Here is an 18,458-nt window from a genome sequence, read left to right as displayed (position 1 = left end):
CTGAAGAGGCTGGCACTGCTTGAGTCAGGGGATAACAGAAGAAACAGATGGAAGGATATACTGGAAAAGCCTCTAATGGAGCCTGTTCTTGTGTCACAACATGAGCAAAGTGCCATCATAATGCAGTTCAGGGCATGTCTGGTAAATAGTCTTTGTCTGAAGGAGTACCCTCAGTGACTCAGGATTGTCCCAGAGCCTGTGCTGGGGTAAAGGCAAGGTCATGCAGAATGTGTGAGGATTTAAAAACTGTAGGCACAATCATACAGAGGCAAGGAAAACTAGAAACTACAGTCCTGCAAATCAGGGACACACATCCTTGGGGGTGCTTCAACCAGTCAGTGGCTGCATCCTCATGGACAAATCTCAGGAGGGACCATCAGAAGCCAGGGTGAAGGGATAACCATGTAACTCCTTATTTAACAGGCTCAAGCTACAAAACAGCATCTTTCTGCCTGTAATCTTTAATATATGTACCAGGGTTTTGTCTGCATCTACACACTAGGCTGGGCAGCTTAAAGCTTCCTGCTTGTGGCAGAGGCATATATTTATGTAATCCAAGGAAAGGCTGTTGCTTCTCTATTCAAAATGCCAGACCTCATAGATTTCACAGCTGTAGCACTTTGCCAGACTATTGTTCAGTTCCAGAGTGTACCAGGCAACAGCAAGGGAGTTCCATTCATCAGCAGGAGGCCTGGCAGGTTTCAGACAGGGAAAATAATAATTTGCCATTTATGCTCCTGAGAAGCACTAGGGCAAAGAGCCCATGTAAGTACACCTTTATTGCTACCATCCTAAAGTAGGTGGTTGGTGTGTCTTTTCATGAGGGGCTGCTTTGTAGTACAGACAAATGGCATTGACCTGCTGCCAGAAAACACATCTCTGGGGATAAGAGCCTGGACAGTTTGGTCCTGGCTAAGAGCATAAGCTCCCCATCTGTTTCTTTTCATAGCAGCTCACTTGTCCTCCCATCTGAATCTGATGGTAAACCCTGCTTTCATTAGGCCATCCATCTTTTGCTTCATTGTGTAACATGAATACCCAAGGTCATCCCCACTGGATGGTTCCAGTCATTTTCATGGTGGCACTTGATAAAACCATGGAAAAAGCACCCATTATATTGGAAAGTTATTTTCCTCCTATCAATGATCACTTTGCCACCTCAGAAACAGTTTCTCACTTGATACTCAACAGCTGTGTAATGCATGACAGATTTGAACATTCTTCTTTTGGGCCAGGTATGTATGTCATTTGTCAAATATCTTTTTCCTCCAGTAAGAGCTATAAACCAGTACATGGACATAGAAGTAGAGGTCACCATATTACACAGGAAGGGATCTACACAGCAATAAAGCAGCATCTTTTTATCAATTTCTTTCTTATCCTCTGTGTGACAGGCCATTACCATAATTTTATCTCCATATGATCTGCAGGCCTCCCTCCAAATTTTTACATCTTGCTGGCAATAGTAACTCAGCTCTTCCTGCAAGTCAAAGATGGTCTGTGTACATATCAAAAATTGCTTTTTTTTCCTTCAGCACCACACTGTGCAGCCTATAATAATCCTCTTGTGGAAGAGGGCCTATGAAGCTGATTTTAAGCAGTGTTGAAGAAATGGAGGAAATAACTTCAGCAGCCCTTGCTACCCACAACTTAGGGAAGACTGTTTAGTTTTATGAATAGAAAATGTAAAATAGTCTATGAAAATGAAAACTCTACTTGCACATCAGTTTAACACCCTGGGTAATTAATTACAGACATGTTTTTTCTTTCAGAAGCTGCCTGGGAATGGAGCAGTCATTATAGCCTCTGGTGTAAGAGAAGTGTAGCCATGAAACTTATGTCATTAAGCAGCTGACTGAAGTCCACATGTCCCCTCAAGCTCCCATTCTCCTTCAATTTTTCTTTATACTCTTTCACCCTATGGGACATCTGGCACTCACTCCATGGCAAAATGTAATTTGGACCATGTGCAGTTTCCTGCACACCCCATCTCGAGAGGAGAGTCCTGCCCTGCTTGTGGGATTTGGATCCCAGACATAGATCTCTGCTGCTGTTTTCTGTTACAGACCTGTTTATGGCACAGACTGCTCTTCCAGCCTCTACCTTTGAGGTGCTATTTCACATAAAATCAGAGCCAAAAAATCAGGGTTCCCTAGGCCCATGCAGCAGTCTGCAGCTGGGGCATCTACTTCTCCTGGCAGTGTTAAGTGCATGGTCATGCAGAAAGCAGAGCTGGCAATAATATTTACAGCTATGGGTGTGATTATAGGGTGTATGGCAAATCTCACAGACATTTCTCACCGCAAATACTTCTCCTGACCTCCCTAACACCACAATGATCTTCACTGCATCAGAAGAGGAAAGGATCCCTGGGATATCTAGAACTGTTCCTTGGCTTAAGACCCCCCCAGCATTTTTTTTCCATTCAGATAGGAGGATGATGAGTACATGAACACACAGCAGGTCCTCAAGTAAAGAGATCCCACTCAGCTTGACTTTTCTAGGCACAGAACACCCTGGTTTTTCATGGATCTCTGCTCAACAGTTCTGCACTACTCCAACTCCTCACTGCTACAAACCCTCTGAGACCTCCAGCAAGATACAAAGAACCATCACTGGTGGGTTTTAACCATGCAACACTAATTTTTATCTAACATTAGAACAGAGATAGGCTGTGGGGTCCTATGTACCCCACTCCCAACAGCTTTCACTGTCAGAGTAGTGGGAGGAAGGCCTGGTCACACCTCAGTTCTCTCTGACTTTGCACATGCATAATGACTCAGTCTGAAACTTTTTTACTAATTCCTATTGTCTAAGATAATAGTGGAAGACTGCAGTGGAAGCTGTGGGAAAGATCTGAGCAACACCACCAGGATCAGACATTTGGAATAAGTCATCCAAAACTTGCTCAAACAAGGGCTTTGTGAGCTTAATGCATCAGTACCTCATTCAAATTACCAAACCTCTCCTTTTCCACATGCTACCTCACCCTGAACCTCTGGAATGACCATTCTCAGTCCTGTGTTTGCTCTGTAGAAGCCACAGATTGGGCTGATGTCTCCCCTACCATCCTCTTTACACTCGAAGGTGGGGATAGAGACAGACTTTAAAATACACACCCTGGTGACTTGTGAAGGCATCTGACATAAGCAGTCTGACAGGACAGTCTTGGCTGCATGCTGGGTTTTCTGTCTCATGTTTGCTGCATTGACCAATGGATAAGGAAACTTACAGCAAAAGCTTCATCTCAGGCATAGCTGTAAGGTTCCCCTTACCAAGGGCAAGTAGAGCTCATCCCACCACTTGCCAATCTCTGTGTGATACCTGCACATCAGTTTGCAAGGTCATTTTTTTCCAAATGACTTGGTGAGTTTGACCCAGCACTGGTGCATTTTCTCTCCATTTCTTCCAAAAACACAGATTAGAGCAAACAACCTCCAGATGGAGCCCACAATGCACAGTTCTCACCACACCTGAGGTGTCCTGAGACCCAAGGAGGAATCCCGGCTGTACCTGTGGTTATGTTCCCTGAAGGATGCTTCCTCTTACTTATCTAAGGAAAACTGAGGCAGCATGTACCACTCCACCTTTTCAAATGGAAAGAGCATTCAAACAGTTCTTCAAAGCACTCAAAGGAGCAGAACACCTTATTGGTTACCTTTATGTTGAACTGTGTTTACAGCATTAAAAAAGCTACAGGACACAGAGACGTCATTAATGAGCAGCCCATCCTGTCGCAACTCACAGGCCTTGCTCCAGCATTCCCCAAGTGATTGCTTAAAGCTGCTGTCTCCTGCACAGAGGGCATGATTAGCTGGTATTTTCTTTGGAACATGTGTTTACCTCATTATCATACTTACTTTCCACTGCTACAAAACTTCCAGTTATGTACTCACCTAATATATACTCTCAAATTTATGAGGCATCAGTGCCCTAAGGCCCTTGAGCACCTAATGTTTGGGGAGCTGGCTGCAGTTCTATGCACAAAGAATATATATTTTCAATACCTGTGTAGCATAACATTCTGCTGTTCTGAGGTACAGAATACACTCAGCATAGCTGTAGACTTGATGAGGGGGGACGTTTTTAGGTTTATTTTTTTACATTCTGAAAATGAAATGCTGTCTTAAGAGCTCTGAGTTTCATTTTCAGTGAAGTAAATTTGAGGTAAGATGTTAAAAATGTTCTTCAAGTCAAAAAAAGATCTGTGTATCAACCTAATTTGCTTAATTATGCTTTTAAATTGTGGAACTATTGTGTTGATTGTGCAGCTGTGTGAATGTATATGCAGGTGTATGCACACTTTCAACATGAATATATTACTTTGTTCCTCTGACCTGTTAAACCACCTGAAACTTAAGTTTATTCTTTTGCTAGATGCAGTCTGCTGAAACTGCATACTTAGAGCATTTCAAGCAGCTCGCTTGTTTATGCTGAGTATCTGTTTCTAATCCAGTTTCTTGTAATACCCAAGAATGAGATATGTAGCGTACGAATAGTATATGATACGAATCCACCTGCAGGTGGCTGCTCAAGGGAAGTCTAATGGTGATGAGGCTCATGGAATAGCAGATCAAAACTCATCTGTGCTGGCCCAAGCGATGAGGGTGCTTGGATGCACATTAGAAGGCACACCAGCTACCCCAGACCCAAGGCAAAGAGCTTCTCTTGCTTGTATGGATCATGTTTCTACCCCTGAACACAAAGATATTCTTGCTGAAGCCTTCACCATACCGCAAATAGCCAGTGTGTGCAGTACTTTGGTTTAAATGCAGCACATGGACTGACAAAAATTGCTGTTAGTGTGAATCAAAAATCTTCATATATGTGGAAGGTTTTAAGAGTTGGCATGTGTAATACAAGCAGAGCAGAGTTTGCTCCAAAAAGGCAGTTCATAAAGGGACAGATTTATCCAGTGGCTTCTTTAAGTTTCTTCTGTTTGGCAAGTGATCATTTTCTTTTCACACAGAAGCCAGGGACTAGCAGACACTTATTGAAGCAATCCCTTGACAATAGCTTTCCTGATTTAATTTGATCTTGTATCTTTTCTCACCTTAGACTGTTTTGCTGCTGCTGCTTCTCTGTTCCACAGTTGTTTTTCCTGTATATTGAAGTCAGTTCAAGCTTCACTGTTTCCCATGGGACAGGACATCATTGTGCTGAGCCTCTTTCTTTATACATCTTCAAGCAACCCACTCCCAACTTCGGACTTCCCTATGGCATTTACCTCTTGATGCCTGACACATCCAGCAGTAACATGTGGCTAATTTTAGGGAAATGCAGCTGTACTTGGTGAGTGTGACCTCTCCGAAAGACACTAGCAGTGCATGAATGGCCTCTGTGAAGAGCTTTGCTTGCCAGGTGCAGCCAAGTGTCTCCTCCCCTGGAGGTGGGTTGGTGTTTGGAGTGGGAAGGAGAGAAGGGAGAATGACAGGATCTCTCCTGTGTAGAAAAAGGCAGAATATGAGCTATGAAATTACTATAAAAAAGCTTTCTATATACTTTGATGGGCCACTGAGAGTAAATGGGCTAGTTAGCTGTTGTGGCACTGGAGTAACTAAAATCCTCTTGGAATAGGCCCTGGTTGTTCCTCAAGGACAAATGTGAAAATGTGCTCTTCTTAGGCTAATGGTGCGAAGTTACAGCTCTGACTGTATGATTGCTTTCATGTTATAAAGTGAGAAAAGCATGAATTTAAAGTCTCTGCCATCCGTTAGGGAGAAAATTGGCTGGGAGGTCCACAGGAACAGATAGATTAGTCTCCATTTACCTCTATCAGAAATAGATATATCAGAAATAGTGTTCCTGTGAACACTAGCCATGTATTTCTCTCTAATCATTCTTTCACAGGCTAGGTCACACCAGCTGTGGTATGTTTGGGGACAAAACAACTATGAAATCCTGAACAGCTTTCCCAGCAAGAAAATTGTTTCACAATCAAGCAGCTTCATCATTTTTGCCTCTATGCTGCGAGATAGTTTGACCTCATTCTTCTTATGGCTCTAAGCCCAAGACATATGCAGCTATGCCCAAGCAAGTTCCGTGTCCAGAAGGATTTGATGATAGCTGATCTCCAGTCCTATAGTAGCTGTGGTAGCTACATACAGAAAGAGAAGCAGAATATCTACAAACAATAACAAGTATCTAAAAACAATATTGTTGCCTTGTTTAAAAATTATATAAAACCTAAAAAAAACTTGATTTCATTTTTTGTATCCCGCCTCCTCTTTATCTAGAAATTGCCAAAATATGTCATGCATGACAGTAGGGTTAACCCAAGTCAGTTGAACTCTCAATAATGGCTCATCTTTGTTTCTAATAACTGCAAAGAACTGCTTGATGTTCTGTTGCTTTTTAACAAGCATCCAGTGTCAATGGGACTTCATTAAAGAGGGTTTTTTTACTGTAGTTCTTGCTCCAATTAATATTTTGTAATAATCATGCTGAAAGAGGAAAGATATGTCGTGTCCCAAGCCATGAGTGGGGCATGTGTCTCGATGGAACTCAAGCTTTGCACCAGCAGGAGAAGGAAGAAAATACCTGATCCTCCCCACAGTTGCTTGGAGTTTACTAGAAATAGGAATGGCTGCATTGGGCCAGAGCAAGATTCCACTTGCTTGTTATCTCTCAGATGCACAGAGGAAGGACAAAAAAAGCCTTGTGTGTGTGTTGGTATGCATATGTGTGTACACCCAGATATACTCATATGTGTATATGTCAGAGTGTCCTCAGAGGTGCATTGTGGTGGGACAGAGACAGCAGTCATAAGGTACAGGAAAGAAAATTCTAATTAGATTATCAGGAGAATTTCTTCACATCTGGAAGGGCTCAGCACTTAACTAGACAAGGGCCTGAAAAATCAGGTTGGACTGTCTTTCCAGGGATTAAACATGTACCCCTCCAGGGGGTTTTCCTGCCTGAATTATTCTGTTTCATATACATGTATATGCATACACATGCACATTCACATTTAAAGTTCTAAAATATATGAAGATACATATATGCATGTGTGTGGCACATTCCCTCTTCATATTCTCTATGGAAAATTGTGACTTAACTTGTTGCACTGTTGGCTAGTCTTTTCAGAGAAAAGAGAGAAGATCTTTGGGACAGGACCCTCCAAACACACATGTTCAGCAGTGCTATTCATGCAAATTACCTCTGAACTGAGTGGGGTTCCTGGCATTCTCATGCAAAGGTGTGAGAGACCTATTTTAGAACTATAATTTGTGGGAATGGGTCTGGCTGGGGATCCAAGCCAGCTGAACTTCACCCAGAAAAAAACAGGCACTAAATTCAAGCCTTGGAAAACATTCATTTAAATTATGGCAAAAAGAAAGAGTTTATGGCAGTTAATATGTTAATCAAGCCACCCTGTATAAGGTTATGTTTCTAAAATGTTCCCAGTTCTCTCCTCTGATTGGTTGTTTTTGTCACAGTATTTTGCATATTTGTAACCCCAGTTTGTGATTGGACCCATGCCCTCAGATGCCGCCCTCAGACCTACCCTATATATTGTTGTCTCCACCCCTAGTCCTATCTTTGGCATTTGTCCCTGAACTGTGTATGGTTTATGGGCTTCATCCCTATTTCATTTCTCATTAAAGTGTTTCTTTTTCGGGCACTCCATTGTACTTGCTCCTTTTACTTGTACCTTGGTTCCCTGAAGTCAGAAAACCCTATAGTTTTAACAGATTGTCACAGCCACCCTCACTACAACAATAATTTAACGTCAAACCAGAGAAATCATGCTACAGAAGAGATTCCCGGTTTAGATGACCAGGTAAGCTACTGGAACTTTCTTTTCTGACAGTGAGCAAATGTTTCACCAATGGATAAGGATTTATGCTGTGGAACTGGTAGGTCAGATACTGGGGAACCTGATGATGACCTTTATTGTAAGGAATGGTAGTAGGAAATGAACAGTGTGCATGAGGGACTGAATGGGCTGTTGTCTCTTAAGCTCTAGTTTTAGTTCTTCCTTTGGATCCTATTACCTTTTGCACAGAAACAGTTTATTTCTACATTCTGCTTCAGCCTAAAGCAATTTATAAATCTTGTTCTTCCCCTTGGAGTGGGTGGGAAGGTTTTATTTCAGAATAGTTCAAATAACCAGATTCAATTTCACCCTCATAAATTTGACATCCTCTTACTAAATAAGCAAATATTTTTCCTAAAACCAGTTTGGCTTATTCCTAGTTGTGCTATTCCGTGTTGACCTTTTGTCAACAAAACATGAAGATATTACCATGATTGGAAAAACTTCTCTCAGGTCTATAAACTGTCAAAGAAAAAGGAAAGAGAAGAGGAAGGAAAGACTGGGGCTTAGAAACCTCATTTTGGAATTGGGCAACCAAATAGCATGAATCATAAGAACAGTGAAAGAGGCAAAGAGACAATGTGTGAACAGTTATTGCAGTGAAAGAGCTGGTAAATCACTGTATATTTAACAATCTGTCCATTAGGCTGGGAAATGATATTTCACTTAGTCCCATGGCACAGACAGGGGTTTTCCAAGTAGCTGGCTGGGTTCAACTGGCACAGACTGCTCAGGGCAGCCACAGCAGGAGGATGACACTGGGGTGCCTTGCAGGGGTCCTCAGCTCATGAATGGCTCATGCCAGCTTTGCCAGGGAGTCCACCAGGGATGCATGGGTTCCCTCCTCCAACCCAAGTGTGGCTGCCAGACTGGTAGAGAATTTTCATGTGCCACAGGTGAGGGGGAAGCTTCACCCAGGTGCCTGTCACCTTCCTTTGCCAGCAAAATTAAAGCTAATGGATGTTTGCTCTTCAGTCTCTCAACAGGAATTATCCTGGTCAGGAGTGCAAGTCCTGCTGCCTCCTCCAGAAATCTTCCAGAGGACCTCCAGACATACCTTTGCTGATCCCCAGAGGTCCAAGCACATAGGTTTGACCCATGCAGTGGCAGGATTCCCCAAAACAGCCAAGAGTACAAGCTGGTCTCTGTTTTTCCTTTCCTCGTACATGCCCAGGCAAGCATGAAGTGAGGAGAGTGGTTGGACAGAACCTGTTCAAACAAGCTGCTTCATAAACCTAAATAAAGGCTTTTCCAGAAGCTGAGAAATGCTCTTCCCACAACTTTGGTGATTTTAATGTAATTGAAAGGAAAGGCCTGGGGAAGTGCAGGAGAAATGGTTCAGTAAAATCCAGAGTGGCATAATTCATGCTTGGGAAAGCTTGCTAGCCATCATACAAGACCTCAGAAGCAGTGGGAAGGGATGACCTATCATCAAGAGAGGTCCAAATGACCTCTCTTGGATGTGCTATCCCAGCTGACTCAAACCCCTCTCATCACAGCAGCATGGATTGGCATGTGCTATTGGGGAACCAGGAAGAACCCACCATCAAAAGAAGTCCCTTTTCGAGTCAACTGAGAGGCAGTTACACACTGACAGATTTTTCCTAATCAATCACTGACATCAACATTTTGGATCAACCAGCAGCTGCTTTTCCCTGTGACCCTGACTAGGTACAGTAAACCAAATATGAAGGCTTAGTGGATAGGACAGTCCAGTCTGGGCTATGACATCCTGGAGAAGTCTGGCTGTCACTCTGTTCATGGAATCATCCTGTCGTGAGCTCTGCCTGTGAGTTGTCCCCTCTCTTCTGGCAGCACAGGCTTGCTCTGACATATGCACATGAGGCATCACTGGCCAAAGCATGGCAAGTGAAGGAAAGGAAATATGATGAAATTCATTGTGGAGTCAGGTTAGGTCTGTTCCACTGACAGAAGTTTCTTCTTTGTAGCAAAATATCACAAGGAAGAGGCAGCTGGGCAGGTATGGGGTGAGGCAGGGTGGTGACTGTTTGAACTGAAGTTAGTCTGACCTGCTCCCATCTTTCCCTCCTTGCCTTAGACAAGCTGCATCCCAAATTAGTCCCTGTGCATCAGCACCACCAGTTACATCATCAGCTTCAAAATGATACAGGACACTTGGTGGAAGAACCAAATGCTGAGTGTACAATGCTGCACTAGAGGGTCAAGATATCACAAAAAGTACACTCAGGACTGGGTGCAGGGAAGACAGTGCCCATTATTGGCTGTAGTCAGTGAAGTGACAGGGGTTTGTCTCTGCTTTGGTGCCCATGTTCCAGCTTGCCATGCTGGGTGTCTCCCCGCCATCAGAGAGGGTAGAGAGGAGTGGGACATGAAAACACAGTTCTTAACAGATTTAGGGAAATTCTGAAGCTTTAAATCAAGATCTTCAATGCATTTCATCTCCTTCCCTTTCAGTACTCAGCAAGAAAGTAAATGCATACCCAGGAAATAAGGAACAGATGCACCGGCGCATCTTGGGACACATAAATTAACATGGAAGTAAGCAGGCAGGCAAGAGTAGCAATAAAGGCTAATTAGACCACAGAGGCACCACCAGCATGGGACTGTATCTCCAGATATTCTCAACACCCAAAAGGTCCACAGCAAAGTGAATTCTTCCATTTTTTGTGGTTATGGTCCAAGGCCAGGATGTTGACTATGAGAACCTGCTTTGATGACTGGATGGGTAGAGATGTTCCTCAAAAATAAACAATCACTGAGGAAAATTAAATATAAATAAAGTGAATTCCCTGGTTCCCTCCTTTTGGGGTAAATTCCCTCTTCTCACAGCAAGTAAGTTGTAAAACCAGAAAGAAATTAGGGCTGGTATTTGAAAGCCATTGTAACCTGTAGCTGCTCTTGGGTTTGAATGTGGCCAGCACCATCGTATTCCACCCTGTATGCAGAAAGGTATTTTTTTCTACTGAATCTATTGAAGTTGAGGCATTTTTCTCTTGTCCCCAGTGCTCTGTATGCTCTTACTCAGCAGTTTCCCTGAGCATCAGCCTGCAATGCTATGCAGAATACAATCCTGCAGTGTCCACAGAAAGGAATGCAGCCTTAATTAACTCCTCAAAGGACAACAGCAGTTCTTAGGTACCATAGAGTCCTGAATGGCAGAGCAGAATTTGACTCTGAGCACCTGGAACACCTAAGGACCATGTGCTTACCATGCTCCCATCTTCCTCTCCAGGTTTCTGCCTTGAAAATGTTACACCAGCATCTTGTATGTGCCTTGTTCAATGGCCTGCTAAGCCTTTCCTGAATACACTGAAGGCATCCCATGGCACAGTCACAGCAGTAATTTGTACTTAGGCCCAGGTAAAAGTGAACCTAAGTTGTGAGTGCCTGTTTATTCTTTGACATTCCCCAGGTTTGATTACACACACTGGACTGCCAATGCAGGAAGGTTATGGTTTGTATTGCACTTTGTACATTTGCTGAGCACTGTTGGATGCCTGGGAACTGCATGGACTGCAGGCTGGCAAGGACTGTGCTGTGTCAGAGCACAGAGAGATTGCTGCCCTGCCTTAAGGACACCTGAGGTGCTACTGCTCTCAGGAAATGGGAAAAAACAGCAACACAAACACAGCAGTACCTGCACAGCACTGCTGTTGGAAGGGCAGCTCTGCTTATCAAGCACAGTGGAATAGCTGACCCTCTCAGGTGATCACAGCCCTCCAGAGCTCCCAAAATGTCCTCACTGCTCTACTGGGCCATGCTCGTTTCCTCCATAGTCAGCTATTAAGGCAGCTTCTTTCCTGCCATGCTCGAGGACTGAGATGGCATTTCTTTATCCAGAACGACATGCACAGTTTCCCCAATGTGCTGTTTGACATGGGCTTTTGCTCACTTGCTCCAGATGCAAGCTGCTTTCCAGTGAGACCAAAGCATTTGCTTAATATCTGACTTAATTCCTATGTTCCCCAGATAGGGCAAAGATCAGGCACTTGGAATAAACTCTCTGTGCAAGACCTCCCTCCCAATTACAAATGACAGAAGCATAGTCTTTCTTTTACCCCTTCCCTCCAACCATAATACATATTGTTCTTCCTTTGTCTGTCATTTACCTCCCTTGGACCTTGGTTTTTCAAGTCCTAGTGGCATTATCCCCCTCCCCTCATACGTTGCACAGTTCATTTGCCGACATAGGCAGGAGCTGGGTCTCATCAGGACTCTAGAGTTATCATGCTCTTTCACGAGCTGCCTGGAGACCATTCTGGAAGGGCATTGTAGGCTGTCCTTCAGCGGTCAAACACTTTGGTGGGGCGTTGGTATGAAAACCTTTGCAAGTCATCAGAAGTATTAAAGTAGCCCCAAATCATAGAAGGTTTGGGTAGACGGGGACCTCCTAAAGATCGCCTAGTCCACCCCCCTGCAGTGAGCAGGGACATCTCCAACTAGCTCAGGCTGCTCAGAGCCTGACTTGGTGCTGAGCCTGACAGCCTGATGCTGGCCATCTCCAGCACAGCACAGCGTGTAGGAAGGAGTGATGTGGTACTTTCCACTCAGAAGAGCATTTTCCTACATGTTCTCCAGCCTTTTGCTGGAGGAAGTATTTTTTGTTTCCTCAATGCCTCCAGATCAAAAGGACTATATCCCCTCCTGCCAAACACACCATCTTAATGCACATTGATGTGGTCTCAAAAGTCACTTCCCTGAGCAGCCTGCTCTGGTGAGACTCCCTCCTTCATCACAGGGCAATGAGAACATAAGATACCTGGGCTGTATCTAGTCCTTTGCTGTCACAGGCAAAGGCCAAAACTTGTCCATAAAGTTCTCTGCAGAGACTCAGCTCCATAGAGCTGTTCTGGGGAATGTTTGGTTAGCAAGAGTAATATTTATGCTAAGCATGAATGAGAATCAAACATCAAGCACGGGTTTCAGTTCTGGTTTGGTGAAATCCGAACAACATATGAAATCTTTAAACCTTCAGGTCTGCATTTCACACTCTCTCCTGTGAGTGTGTGCCTCCAAACAGGCTATCTTAGTATTCTGCAGCATGGCAGTAACAAGCTTGCATTTAGCTGAAAGACCCTGCTCCCCTGTATCACCCACTGAGTGGGTCTCAAGGTGCATAGAAGGCTAATGAAAGGTTTCTAGGAACCACTCGGGGTCCTGCTGAGAAGCAGCCAACTCTTGCATATTGTACATATATTGCAATATGTACATATTGCAGCACTCACTGAATGGCTTCCAACAATGTGAGAGCTTCATTTCTGAGACTCCAAAGTAAATTGCATCCAGTTGTCATTGCAAAACAGGGAATTTAAGGCATGCGCTCCTCAGCCAGGACTGATGCAGGAAGCTCTGTGCCGCTTCCACTGCTGCTCTTCCACCCAGAGCACTTCCAGTCAGTGCTCACAAGCCGCAAGGCCTCTGACTCGGGTGGCTCACTGCTTTTGCAGAGGTCCTGATGCAATGAGCCAAAGACAGCCATTGCTGGGTTGTCAGGATGGAAAGGCCAGGGTAAGCTGTCCCAAGCTCCCCCACCACCCTCTGGGCTCTGTAAAACATCTTCAATTGTCACCAGCATTTGAAAAGACCCAGGAAGCAACACCTGGATCAAATCTACGCTTCATTAACCTGAAAAATGTCCTTCTTTCTCTGCCCAAGCTCTTCTCCTCCCAGTGTACACAGCACAACATAGCAAAGAGCTCTGGGTGGGGCTGGGCCTGAAAGAGTCTCAGAAGAACCTAATCTCCTTCTTCTGTGTATGTTTTTGCTTTGTAAAAGCTTTTTTATACATTGTTGCTCCAGATGTCAGCAGAAGGGAGCAGTCAAGCTGCAGGCAACAGAGCAACCACTGGAGAGGAATGTCACCGACACACTGCCTAGCCAGGGGAAATCCCAGCAAAGGCGGCATTACCCTCCTGGCCCCACAGCAGCACCCAGCACTGCTGGCATTCACAAGCCTATTCCCAGTGCTCATCCTGCTGGTATGAAAGACAGCCTGGCCACTGTTGTTAAGAGCAGCTATGTCTCAGCTGCTCTCCCATGAGGAGGACAGCTCAAGAGAAACCCCTGGATGTGTCTAAGCAATGGCTGGAGCTGAATGTCAGGGGCGGGACATCATCCTGCCAGCTGCCAAAATGCAGGAAGTGTCCCGCAAATAAACACCTGTACAGTGAAATGGCTAAAGCCCACTAATTAATCTCCAGCATCAGCTCTAGATTTCAGTAGTTGTTTTGATCTGTGTATTACATAATACCAGTGCCTTATTGAAAGTACATTTGCAGAGATTTAACAGCAATTAAATTCAGATGTATCTGTTGCCTGGGAGCTAAACTCACTGAATGTGGTTTCAATAGTCAAGTGGTATTTTGTTTACGTGCTGGAATTATGATATTAAAATCTATACCTAAACCTCACTGGAAGTAGAGGTTTTTTTAATGTATGGCAGCCTTTGCAATGGACAGCATCATGCATAGGTAAAAGGTGACAAGATGGATATAGGGTGAGCATTCATGAGATTACCTAACACCACAAACACAGTTGAGTGGGGTTCCTGGCATCCAGCATGATGGCCACAGCTTCCAGATCTTCAGCTGAAAGCTACTGGATGGCTAGCTGGAATACTTGAGAAATAGGAAGCAGGGGACTTATGTGTCCTCTCATGCTCTATGTCCCAGCAGGGTCCCAAGATGGATGAAGTATTTCTCATTATAGCTATGGCTGTAAGATTTACACAGCTAGGGCTCACACTTAGCATGAAGATTATGCTCCCCTCAAGTGATAGGATGCAGAATCCCAAATCTTAGGCCTGCCAGGCCTGCTAGGTAGGGCCCAGAGTTACACAGGGGAATTCACCATTTGGAGTAAAGCTTTCTGGAGAACCATAACCATAAATCAAACACAAGGTACTCAATACTATCTCTGGCTCAAAAGCCTTCAGCACTTTCCTTCTCTGGATTTGTATCTTCCTCCTTGTGGCTGACTTCTCAACCTGCAGTGTAAGCTTTTGCAGAAAGGTGCTCTATTGGTACCAAATGCTTGATACCCAGAGATTTTGCTTAACAAGCCATAGCCAGTGTCCCAATGAGGACATATCCAGCACATTTAGCCCAGGAGATAATCAATAAGAGGTGGTGAGGAGAAGTATTTGAGATCTTATATTTTCTCTCAGTTGTGAATATGGACAACGCTGCCCCATTCCATGACTAAGTCAGATCATGATGGTATGAACAAACCTCCATCAGCCTGGAGCTGGAACTGGGAGAAAGAGCTCAGTGGAGGCAAGTAAAGGTGAAAAGAAGTTGTCTTTTTATGCTTTTCATCTCTCCACCTCACAGCACATGCTTTTCCCTGCCACCTCCCACCATCACCCCAACTACACTACAGAAAGGAGTGACGGGACACTGGTTTGGTGGGGAAGGTCAGTACATAAGTAGTAAGTGAGGGCAGAAGCTCTGGACAAGCCCCTGCATGGGTCAAGGCAGTGTAGGTGCATTCTGTGCCTGCCCACAGCACCATTATAGCCAGTGCCTGGTCAGATCCTGCAAGGGACATGCCAACCTTGCCATGCCAGTAAGTTGGACATCCCAGCCCAGGCTCTCTGGGCTGCATTATACAACCAGCTGAGCAGGATCCAAATGACTGCTCTTCTCTTTAAAATCTGTGGCCACAAAGGAGAGTTAATATGTTTGTCATGTGTTGAGTTGATGACTTTGCTAAAATCAGAGGAGCTGTGGGAAAATAATCAGTCAGGGGCTGAGATTAAACTGTATCTCCAGTTCTAAAAGCAAAGCAGATTTGCCTGTAGTGAATTTTCCCTTCCAAAACCCATGCCTGGATAATCTCAGATTCTACCTAAGAGACAGCTGAGCTGTCAGGACATACTGCATGTGGCCACACAAGAAAACACAGACATGACCCCTTGGCAGTTAGGAACAAACATAAGGGGGAGGGGAGAAAAGAATAAGCAGGGGAAGAAAGCAACAAAACCCAAATTCATACAGCAAACAAATGTGAGAGCTTCTATTTCACTCAGTAATGTACATGCCTGCCCCCCTTCCTATTTCTTCCATTTATAATCTACAACAAGTATCTCTGAACTGTGCTGAGACAATAAATCTGGGGCCCTTTGAAGACCTTGGGTGGCAGTACAATAACAATACACTTTATAAACTAAACATTTTAGAGATTCATTTTCCCTTTGATCTGCAGCATGGTACCCCCAGTGCAGGTGTGTGCACATCCTGATGCACTTGTACGTGCATGTTGAACCCACCATGCCATGGGAGGTTGTTCCCCACCACTGATGATGGACATGAGAGAGGTCATGGATGGCTGTAACATGCAACGTGCACCCACTCAGGGATGCACATGTGAGCAAAGCTCTTCTGGTAAAAGGATACCATCGGTGATGTGACCACTCCAGTACTGGTAAATAGCAGAATTTATTGTCACAGTGGCAGAATAAACTGTTCAATGGTAGGGGCAGGAAGTGGTTATGAGCAATAAGGTTTGTTTATTTTTAAAGTACAGTGAAAGAAGAGGAAAGGAACTTTATTGCATCTTCCTTGTACCTACAAGAACCTCAGCAGAGTCACATCCATGATACCTACTATGCAGCCTTCAGCCCTGAACTACCAGAGTAAGTGAGGGCAATAGCTATTTGTCATCCTTTGTGTAAGCCTGCTCTGGACACTCTGCCTGTGGGGTTCACTGCTGTTGACAGTGGAAAAATAATGAGGCCCTGATCACTTCACCACTCTAGTGGCTGTATAGCTGAGTCTGCTATGACCTCCCACATACATTGAGATCAAAAGATGCAGAGCATTTATGAACCGCATGTTACTCACCAGTGCATCACCCACTTAATTCCCAAATACAGCTCCCCTGGGACAGCAAAATTGCTGTAGTTTAATAAGCAAATTTGATCTCTGAGCACAGCAACTTGGGCCAAGAAATAAAAAAAATCCACAGAACAAAGAAAGAAAGTGAAATCTGGCTGTGAGTGGCATGCGTAGCTCAGGCTCATGTTTCCTGGTCACAGAAATGTGAAGACCCTGTTTTATCAGCCTAGTCCTCCAGGAGTCAATACTCACAGAGCTCTGTCATGGTAGGCTACAGAGATCAATCCTACTAAGCCAGAAAAGAGGTGGTCACATCTGGAGACATCCTGGCCTCTTCTCCGAGGACTCTCAGCCAAGGGCCAACCTGGATCAAACCTTTTTGACTTACATGAACTGACAGGATCACAGTAGGAGTGCGGAGATCCATGGGTGTGCCACCCCCACTGCAAACAGATCAGCTACAGCACTTACTGTGTGATGTGTATGTTGGAGATGTTACATCCTGAGGAACAGACAGAAGATTGCTGCCTGACATTCTTACTCATTTTCTGGATAATCCAGCCACTTGCTACCCTGACATTGTGGAAGCATCAATTCAAACTCCAGAACACTGACTTCTAATGCTTTTTGGGGCTCATTCCTGACAGCTATGCACAAAATGTTTGAGCTGTCACCAGGAGGTTTCCCCTCACTTAGCTGATTCTGCCGAAGAACTGCACCAGGAACATACAGCTGTGGGGCCAGAAGAGTAGGGCAGTAGCTGCAGCATTTTGAATCCTCCAGCCCCTGCCCTCCAGAAGCCAAAGGGAGGACAAAACCCAGCTGTTTGACACAAATTAATTTCCTGCCAAGCCTTCAGAACGAGTTAAAAGCACACACAAGTGCACACATGCAGAGCCCAGAGCATGAAACCCGACCCGGTGCAAGCTGCAGCAAGCCAGCCTGACACGGAGGGAACTGGGAAGCTCTCCATCCCTGTGGGAGACGGATGCGAACTGTGCTGCCCCTCATTGGTTTGAGTCAGCAAGCAGAGGGGAAGCGCCAGTGTTTGGACAGATGCAAGTCTGTGTCATAGGCAGAAGGGTTGAACAAAATGCTGATCCTCCGCTGTCCACTATGGATCCCTCCATAATAATTTTCCAGGCTCATTTTAGCCATCTTAGAAGGGCTTGTTTTCCAGCTGCTTCTCAGGTCACTCTCACTGTAGGTCTTCTAACCATGAGGATTGTCAAAGCCAAGCTTCAGGCAATTCTCCCAACCAAAATCAGAAGATCCTTCTTAAAATGTAAGATTTCTGTTTAAAGGATTGAGGTCTTCTGTTTGCTTTCTTGCTGTGAAGGCTACACACAAGCTTTCCTCTCCCCTCAGGAGCCCTGTTGTCATTGCCTTGAGGATGTGAGGGATGAGAGCCACATGGAAGCACAGCACCACAGGAGCTGGAGCTTCAAGAGTATTCAAAGAGCAAACCCTGAGGAGAGGGGGGAAGTTTGTCTCTGGCATCTCAGGTCACACAGAGGGGCTTGTTGTACAGTGCCTGGAGGTGGCTGGGATGTTCCCTCAAACAATTCATTCTGCTTTCAGACAGTGCACATGGAGAATAAATATGGGACTAAACACTGGCTACATGTTCTGTACAGTATAGAATTTGGTGGTCAGAGAAGCTCAGAAATTAGGGCTGAAAAAGACTACAGGAGGTTGTTTAGTCCATCACCAAACCCAAGAATGCATCAGCTATCCCTGCAGTGCTTCTGACATGTCTTTCCAACCTCTCCTTTGAGACACATCCACCAATGGACTTCCACCACTCTTTTATCCATTAG

General features: G+C 44.6%; 1 protein-coding gene and 1 long non-coding RNA gene across 2 annotated transcripts in view; one reads left to right on the top strand and one right to left on the bottom strand.

Annotated features, from left to right (window-relative positions):
- Positions 1–18,458, bottom strand: part of LOC111927625 (uncharacterized) — a 122,887-nt gene that overhangs the window by 11,854 nt on the left and 92,575 nt on the right. The window lies entirely within an intron of this gene.
- Positions 137–7,624, top strand: LOC111927624 (uncharacterized). The gene is made up of 4 exons (XR_002863667.2): positions 137–1,235; positions 1,773–2,618; positions 5,059–5,292; positions 5,851–7,624. It is a non-coding gene; the product is annotated as an uncharacterized LOC111927624 (long non-coding RNA).

The sequence above is a fragment of the Cyanistes caeruleus genome, chromosome 2 (genome assembly GCF_971803275.1).
Source record: "Cyanistes caeruleus chromosome 2, bCyaCae1.hap1.1, whole genome shotgun sequence".
NCBI lineage: Eukaryota > Metazoa > Chordata > Aves > Passeriformes > Paridae > Cyanistes > Cyanistes caeruleus.
Note: the sequence above shows the minus strand (reverse complement) of the source record. Positions and strands in the feature narration are given on the sequence as shown.